Raw genomic sequence first — 9,528 nt, forward strand, 5'->3', positions numbered from 1 at the left:
GGTATTAGACTGATACTTTGTTTCTATCCCCTAAGTTCAGTATGTAGCCAACTGAATTGTGTTTTCCCCTAAATATTCTGCCTAGCATAACAAAATTTACAGTATTGCACAGCACTAAACTGCACATTTAATCTCTGAATCATTTTAATATAAGATAAAGAAGCACAATTTCAACCATGTGTTTCAGTTTCTCTACATGATAAAGAAATGCTGCTGTAGTAAATTAAAGGAATCTGTGAGCATGACTCTTTGGGATTCAATTGTAAGACGTAAATGTGTAAAATTACAGAAATCTATAACCTAATTCGTGTATATGAATGGTCATAGGGGAGGTCTTTGTCAGTAGGGAAAAGCTTTAAAACTTAAAAAAAATACAGTTAAATGTCACAAATTTCTTTGAAATTGAACACTTCTGGTTGAAGCCACGTTTCTTAGGAGAATGCACAGGCTAACAGACTCATCAAGGACTGGAACATAATTTTGCTCCACATCTTGCAGAAGACTTACAATTAGAGTCCTGTCGACATGCATCTCGATCTAGGGTTGTTCTAATGCTTATTAGTATTAGACCCAGATAGAAGTGGTAAAAAACACACAGCCCTGAGGGGATCCAGTTGAGGATGATTGGGCAGGGTTCCAATAGCCTAGACCCACAGGATCTGGTTGTTAAGAGGCCAGTGAGCCAACACTGTGCTAAAATCTATATTCAAATTAAATTAAAGGCTGTGTGCAAGAAGATGTGGCTGAATACAATTAAAACCAAGGGCGAAGTCAACAAAGAGCAGATCTATGGTTCTTACATGTCTTATAGTGTCTCAGTGCAGGATTTAAGAGTGCAGTCATGTCATCCTCTACAAACTGCAAGGCAGGAATGTCGAACTTACATTGTGGGCCACATGCCGCCCACTTTAGACGTTACACATTCAATCCTATTTGATATAAGAAAAAGACGTGCAACTTCAACGGTGCGTCTCAGTTTTTACTCATGACAAAGAAATACTGCTCCAGCAAATTAGAAAAATCTGTCAACACAAATAAAATAAAAAATTACAGAAAAAGTTCCGGCAGCTCACCGCCCAGGCTAATTCACAAAAAAACATCCCATTCTTTCGCCCCACTGTGTACTTATTGTAAAAAAAAAAAACTAAAACTAAAAAAATAAACAAACCTGAACTATCTAGACTTTTTTCTTCTTTAGTTGTTATTGTTTATCTTTTATTTAATTATTTTTATATTTCAAAACCTTCCAGTGGACCAGATTTCAGTCTTTGCCAGGCTGATTCTGGCCCCCAGGCCTTATTTTTGACACCCCTACATGTCACCTACTGTGTTTTCCAAGATACAAAGTGCTCTTCAACTGCAATGATTCAAAAGCTGACCAGGAGGTAATTGGCAGCACTTCTTGTGTTATATATAAGTAAAAATGTGAAAAATGCACTGATACCATTCTCCATCCGTTCTCGTGTGAAAATATCAGCATGTTAACCTGGTTTCAAGTAAAAGTAGCCATAATCTCAGTTGGCACCATAATATTGGCAGAAGCAGAAAAAAATGGTAATTTTTTATCAATGGATGTTGAGGACCTGTTGTTTTTGAACAAATAAATCAATGCAAAATGGTGCATGTTTGCCATGTTTGACGTTGATTTCAGAGCCCTCATAATAGGTTGTGCTGAAGATTTCTTCCTGTTAAAAGTGAGTTCTTCCTGCCCACTGTTGCCATGTTCTTGCTAACAGATCATTGTTTTGTTTTTTTCTTCTGCAATATTACCTTAAATGCCTTAAAACGGTTGTGAACTGGAACTAAATAACTATTACGTTAAACTTAGTATTTGGTTATCAATTTTTTACACTCTATATTTTTGAGGAGGAACTCTCAATGCAATGCCAGTTCACACTTAGCATTCTGGGTTGTCTTAAGACAAAAAAGGAATCTTATCTTTTCTCTTTTTTATTGATTTTGCTCATTTTTCCTTGATCAGTGGATCATTAATGTTATCAATAAGAAAGAAGAAATAAGCTGAATTTCAGGAACTTGGTGGAGCCATGGAGCATAAGCAATGGCACAACCCCGTAACGTTTCATTGTAGATTCACTGACATTCATTAAAATTGCAAGACAGGGTGCTGGCCTTGCTGGAGAATGTGCCGTCTAGTTCAACATATGATTTTGCAGCTGTGCACTCAGATTTGACCCAACCAATTATTGCCGTCTGCTTATATGTTGTGTGTGTGTGTGTGTGTGTGTGTGTGTGTGTGTGTGTGTGTGTAGGACAAAATCCCTGCCCTTCTCCCAGGAAGAGCTGAAGACAATACGGTAGCTACCGTGTTACAGAAAAAGACCCCATGAGTCACTCGTTTATATTCAGGAGCTCCCTCCCTCATTGCAAGTAAACAGTCATTTTCCTACGTCTACCGTGACGACACACACCCTAAAAAGCATTTTATGTAAGGGTTAACAAAGGATGATGAGCTGCACTGGTGACTCATTTGCTGGGTTGCATACTGTATTTGATCTGTTTTGTTCATGGAAGACTTGCTGAGCATACTTTTCCAGTGCAGCCTAATTCAGCTACGAGCCTTCACACTGACAGCTTTCCAACAACTCTAAGCAGTCACTGATGCATCTGCTGTGGGATTCATTCACTTCCTCTAGCCTGATTTTACCAGCAGGGAATTGAACTTGCAGCCCACACCCATTTTGGTCATATCTACTCTTTGAGTGCTGCTGCCACCTCCGCTTTAATATTATATCAGAGGACAACTGGGAATGTGCCAAACTGGAGCTGTGGAGAGTTATCAGACGCACCACCTGCCGTGTTTTACACAATCGGGATGCACAGTGGATGTCTGTGTGATCCAGTGACCGATCTGTAAGTTAACAATCAAAGGCACATAAAACTGTAGGAAAGGCAGCGGAAGTGATTGTAGAGGGAGGTTGGAAACAAACAGAATGCAGATGCGTTTGATGAGCAGGCTATTAAAAGTATCCACGCTGTGTGAGCGTGGCACTGTCAGATCCGGTGAGTGAACCAACACAGACACACCCATCCACCACACACACTGATTTAAAGAGCTTGTTGAGTTGCTTAAAGGTGCTTAAAAGTATTGTGTGGGAAAATCTCACCACTAGATGTCAGTAGATTACAGTCAGCTCAATTCTGTTTTCTAACACGGCCTCAAAAACATTGAATTTATATACCTGACAATGTCCATGGCTGGTCAGTGTGTTTCTACTTTGTGTAAAAAGAACAACATTTTTGAATACGCTATATTTCATCATATTTGAAGAATAACAATAATGTAATAATGTTTACTTTATTGATCCCCGTGGGAAAATTCCTCTCTGCATTTAACCCATTCACTCAGTGAGGCAGTGGGCATTAGTGATGGGATTTCCGGCTCTTTTTAGAGATCCGGCTCTTTCGGTTCGGCTCACTAAAAAGAACCGGCTCTTTCGGCTCCGAACCGGCTCTTCAGGTTGTTTTGTTGCTTTAATTAATTTATTATTAACAATAATATAAAATTAAGCACAAAAGGAATTACTAACGCTAAAAAAGTGGCTTTATTTATATATGTTTATTTATAAATATATGCGGTGGCCCCTAGAGACAAAACACGTACAAACTCCAAAACACATTTCTAGCATGAACTGAACTTCCAAAGCAGAGCTACTAGATCACTTAAATTACACAATTGAAAGCATGTGTGTATTGTTTGTGGATTTATACACAGGCACTCATATATATTCAAATAATTAAAAAAAAAAAAAAAGTTCATTTACCTGTTACTACCACACACCAAATCCGGTCGTTGGTACTTGCTGGCTTGTGTAGCCACTAGGTAACAAAAGCTCAACACTGCGCCCAGCATCCTGGAGCACTTCTGTTGTCTTTTGTACGCGTTTTGAGTTTTTACGTGCTTCGGAGTTTTTACGTGTTTGTACGTGATTTGAAGTTTGTATGTGCTTTGTCTCTAGGGGCCACCGTAAATATACTTTTATTTATTCACTCCACATAAAATGTAATAAATAAATTATATAATACAAAAATCAACTATTCACATTTCAAATTTTAACTATCATCATCTGCAACCGAAAATAGTTGTGGATGATTACTATACCTTTCTAATGTGACGTTGTTGTCCCTGGCTCTCTTTCTCTCTCTCTCCCTCCAGCTCTGTTCCTGTGCTGTGAGTGTAACTACAGCCCCTCCCCCCTCTGCCCAGCATAAAGCACAAGGCTCGCGTGCGAAAAACCACGTGACGGCTCGCGATAAGGAGCCGGCTCGCGTCGTTCACGTCAAAGATTCGGCTCTAAGAGCCATTTCGTTCGCGAACGACCCATCACTAGTGGGCATCCACTAGTGATGGGATTTCCGGCTCTTTTTAGAGATCCGGCTCTTTCGGCTCGGCTCACTAAAAAGAGCCGGCTCTTTCGACTCCGAACCGGCTCTTCAGGTTGTTTTGTTGCTTTAATTATTTAATCATTAACAATAATATAAAATTATGCAGAAAAGGAATTACTAATGTAAAAAAAGTGGTTTTATTTATATGTGTTTATATATGGCCCCTAGAGACAAAGCACGTACGAACTCTAAAGCATATACAAACTCCAAAAAGCACGTACAAACTCCAAAACACATTTCTAGCGTTTACTGAACTTCCAAAACAGAGCTACCCAGATCACTTAAATTACACAATTGAAAACATGTGTGTATTGTTTGTGTATTTATAGACAAGCACTCATATTTATTCAAATAATTTAAAAAAAAAGTTCATTTACCTGTTACTACCACACACCAAATCCGGTTGTTGATACTTCCTGGCTTGTGTAGCCACTAGGTAACAAAAGCTCAACACTGCGCCCTAGAAACCTGGAGCACTTCTGTTGTCTTTTGTACGTGCTTCTGAGTTTTTACATGTTTTGGAGTTTGTACGTGCTTCTGAGTTTTTACGTGTTTTGGAGTTTGTACGTGCTTCTGAGTTTTTACATGTTTTGGAGTTTGTACGTGCTTCTGAGTTTTTACGTGTTTTGGAGTTTGTACGTGCTTCTGAGTTTTTACATGTTTTTACGTGTTTTGGAGTTTTTATGCGTTTTGGAGTTTGTACATGCTTAGGAGTTTGTACGTGTTTTGGAGTTTGTACGTGCTTTGTCTCTAAGGTCCACCATAAATATACTTTATTTATTCACTCCACATAAAATGTAATAAATAAATCATATAATACAAAAAACAACAATCTACATTTTAAACTTTTAACTATTTAAATTTTCAGCTTTTTCCTTTTAAACAAATTTAACGTGAAACAACACAAAACACTGCAAACCACAACACAATTAAATATAAATTAAAATATTAAAACAAAAAGAAGATGCACATTCTCTGTCATATGGGCCTGCATGATTTCTGAATCCTTTATCATCTGCAACTGAAAATAGTGGATGATTACTATACCTTTTTAATGTGACATTGTTGTCCCTCGCTCTCTTTCTCTTTGGCTCTGTTCCTGTGCTACTGCCAGTGTAACTAACGCCCCTCCCCCCTCTGCCCAGCGCAAAGTACAGGCCGCGCATGCGGAGTTTAGCGGAAAAAAGGGCGAGAGAGAGGGTGAGAGAAAAAAAACCAAAAAAAAAAAAACCTCACGGCTCCCAATAAGGAGCCGGCTCGCATCGTTCACTTCAAAGAGTCGGCTCTAAGAGCCATTTCGTTCGCGAACGACCCATCACTAGCATCCACCAATCTAGCGCCTGGGCAGCAGTTTGTAGGGACGGTACCTTGCTCAGGGGTACCTCGGGGCAGCCGTTCGGTGGATTCGAGAAAAAAAAAACTGGATATGTGTTAATTAAATGTTTTGCATTATTTTATGTTTCTACACCCAAGTCATCCTAAGATTCTGGCCACTGTTCATCTGTAGTGAGTCTAAGCTGTCAGTCTGCTGTTTACCTCAGCTTTGAATATGGCAGTTATCCATGTCTATTTACTCCGTCCAGTGCGAGTTGGTTATTTAGTGAAGCTTGATGACGATGACAGCGTTACTGAGGTGTATTGTTGATAATAGCTTTCCTGTCAGTTAGCTAAGTGCTAACAGTTGGCTAACTTTTTCGACTTGGGCACTTATCAAATAAACTTTTCTACGATCGTGGCTCAAGAGTTGGAAGTTCGCCTTGTAATCGGAAGGTTGCCGGTTCGAGCCCCGGCTTGGACAGTCTCGGTCGTTGTGTCCTTGGGCAAGACACTTCACCTGTTGCCTACTGGTGGTGGTCAGAGGGCCCGGTGGCGCCAGTGTCCGGCAGCCTCGCCTCTGTCAGTGCGCCCCAGGGTGGCTGTGGCTACAATGTAGCTTACCATCACCAGTGTGTGAATGTGTGGATGACTGGATATGTAAAGCGCTTTGGGGTCCTTAGGGACTAGTAAAGCGCTATATAAATACAGGCCATTTACCATTTACAATGTGAGAATGTAATCAAACTGTTTATCACATTCAAGCCATTAGCTGCTATAATGCTAGCTTATAACTAGTTGTTGTTGTTAAGCTGGCTCATTGTCAGCTGCCCTGAGGCGTGGGGTGAGGGGTGAGGGGGAATCACATGTCAAATCTATGGACAGTAAGTCATTATGATAACATTGGGAATAAATAAGCATGTTTATGCATGTTTTATCTCTGACTTCAGGTCACGAGATAAGAGGTGAGGAGGAAGTTGATTAGGGTGGAAAAGAGGGAGGAGAGATGATGAAAATATAAATGTTCAAATGTCATATATAGTTTTAAAAAGCTATTTCTGATCTTTAGATTGAAGGCAACTTCTCATGTGTACTCTGTATATTGCTGGTCTCCAGCCACATACATAAAGGGCAGAATGGGAAGGTCAATTTTGGTCCTTGTATTCAAGATGGGTGAGCAACATGGCGGTATCCACAAACTGGCACCTGCTTTAATGAGAATGCATTAATTTCAAGGAAAGCATAATTACACACTAATTGATGTACATGAATTAGTTCAATGTTCTTTTTTTTCTATTAGATAAACTTAAAAAATGACTGACTGATTGTCATGTCAGTGCATTTTGGAGCCTTTTGGACCTGAAGAGTTTGCTATTTGAGAAAGAAACGCCATAGATGTATTAAACATGTAATTATGATATTTATAAACATAATAAATTAACTAAACACTGAACTAAATGAAGAAATGTTTAAAATGGTTAAAAGGGAACATGGCTGAACACAGTCAGCTAGGCTAAGTCAATATGTGCTGAGACTTGTAGCTAGCTACCAACCCCCACCCCTGCCCTACTTTTGTTTAGGTTTTTTTTCATATAGTGTAAAAGAGGCTTTTACAAAAAATTTCAAACCAAAATAATATGTGGTCATATTATAAGAACACAACATGCAGCCACATTCATTCTGCATTAACCAGACGGCTGCTCCTCTGTTATGAACGGCTTCATTACATTAAATAAAAGGAAACACTGTTTAGTCGCACACCTTTTTTATATCAGGCTTTTATTATTTAATGATGAAAATAATGGAAAAATATGGGTCCACACAGGACACACAGTAGTCATAGTCAGTTCTCCAGGGAATGGTGCACCCTCCATCATTAGGAAGGGAAGCTATTATTTATCCATGAAGCAAGCAAGGTGGAAATTACTTTGTCAGCTAGTGTATGTGTTCATTTTTCAAAAAATACACATCCACTTTGTCATGTACACCAAAACAAATCATTATTCCTGCTCTCTTTCTAAAAAATTTAAACAGATGATTTGTGGTATTTTACACAGCTGTTGGAGGGAAACACTGATGTTTATATTTAAACATCAGTACAGATACTGAAAAGGTAGCATAAAAGCAGCTCTGAATAATATCTGTCATGTGAGGAGAATACAACGCCAAAGAATTTGTGTAAAATCACAGACACCCGGCAGTCTTTGATGAATCTGGAAACTTGTCATTAACAGATAAAAGGATTGCCGTACCAACAAAAGGTCCTGAATAGCAGCGTAGCGCTCACACACGTCACACACGCACAAACACACACAGGGTAGATTGATTCCCTTTGAGAAAAATATTTGTGAAGCAGTGAATCTGGAAGAATGAAGCACAAAGACCTAAATACGCTGATAACATGGTGAACAGCACCATCTAGAGGCCATTTATGGTACTACATGTTATTTTCATTTGCATAGAAACATGTTTTCCCCACCTTCATCTCACATCTCTGATATCTACTCGTGTTATTAAGTAAATGCATTTACCTTGTATATAATTATAAGTCAAGCAGCCCTAAGAAATCGTGACAGTAACATAAAGACGTAACTCAGACCTTAGCGGACGCTGAACGCTCAGGCTGACAAATGAATGACCTACTAACACAGGCCAAAGCGGTTTCATCGCGGAATGGAGGAAAGATTTATTGGTTCAAATCCAGCTTGTTTTGTCCAATATTTTACCGTCAAGACTTTTAGAACTCTCCATATTTCACCACAACCATAAACACGCTCCTCTGAAGTTTGTAAAGTGTATTTTAGATGGAGAATTAATCACATCGGTCACATCGTTTCACAAAACTCTGTGAGGCCTCCGGATAATAAATGTGTTTCAGAGCTGAAGAATAATCAATAACCAACAGTTGTAGCTCCTGCCAGGAGCGGTCTTCATTTCAGAGCCAAAACAGAAAAAAAAAGGAAAAATCATCACTCAACAAGATATTAGGCATCACAATCTAAAAGTCCAAGTATGGTATTCAAGAAAATCCTGCGGTGATGGTACAGGGCTTCTACATAGCAACGAATATATCATTGACAAAATGATCAATGAAACTTTATCATTATTATTGGTTGTCAGCAGTAGTTTTATACCTACTTTTGCAAAGATTTTCTTTGTGATATTTAACCGAGCGTAGCGGCAGTCCAGAAAATCAGACTCCTCCATTACTGGCAGATTATCTGATATTCCCAGTAAAAGTGTGAAAAGACAACTATTAAGGGACTTGAAACCTCAACCTTCTGACCTACAGTCAGGCCTCACAGTGAGACTGAATTGCTTTAATGGTAAATGCACCTGGAGAACAACTAAGGGTTATTATCTTGCCCAATGACACCTGGAGACGGCGCAGCGAGGGATCAAACCACCAACCTTCTGATCTGTAGATGCCCTGCTCCAACGCTTTGCTAGGGCTACCCCGGTAAAGCAGCTTTAACCTGCCCACACTTTCTGCAAGCTACTTTGCAAACCACTTCTAACTTTTTTTAACAATATCGTCTGACTTAATGTCATGTCTGTCATTTATTTTTGTTTTATTGTTGTTTATTTCTGGTTTTAGGCCATAAAATGACTTAATTTTAGCACAAACATCCTTGTAAATACAAGTTTAGTGACAAAATAATTCATTAGGTAAGGCCATAGATCTGTGCATCAACTTGATTTGCGTGTAAAAGTTACTGGTAACTTTTACATCACAGAATGAAATGACACGGCTGATTTCTTGGATGAGCACACAAGCTGTTTTACACCTGCCCAAGTTCAGTTTCAGTT

Source organism: Neolamprologus multifasciatus, chromosome 8 (genome assembly GCF_963576455.1).
Source record: "Neolamprologus multifasciatus chromosome 8, fNeoMul1.2, whole genome shotgun sequence".
NCBI lineage: Eukaryota > Metazoa > Chordata > Actinopteri > Cichliformes > Cichlidae > Neolamprologus > Neolamprologus multifasciatus.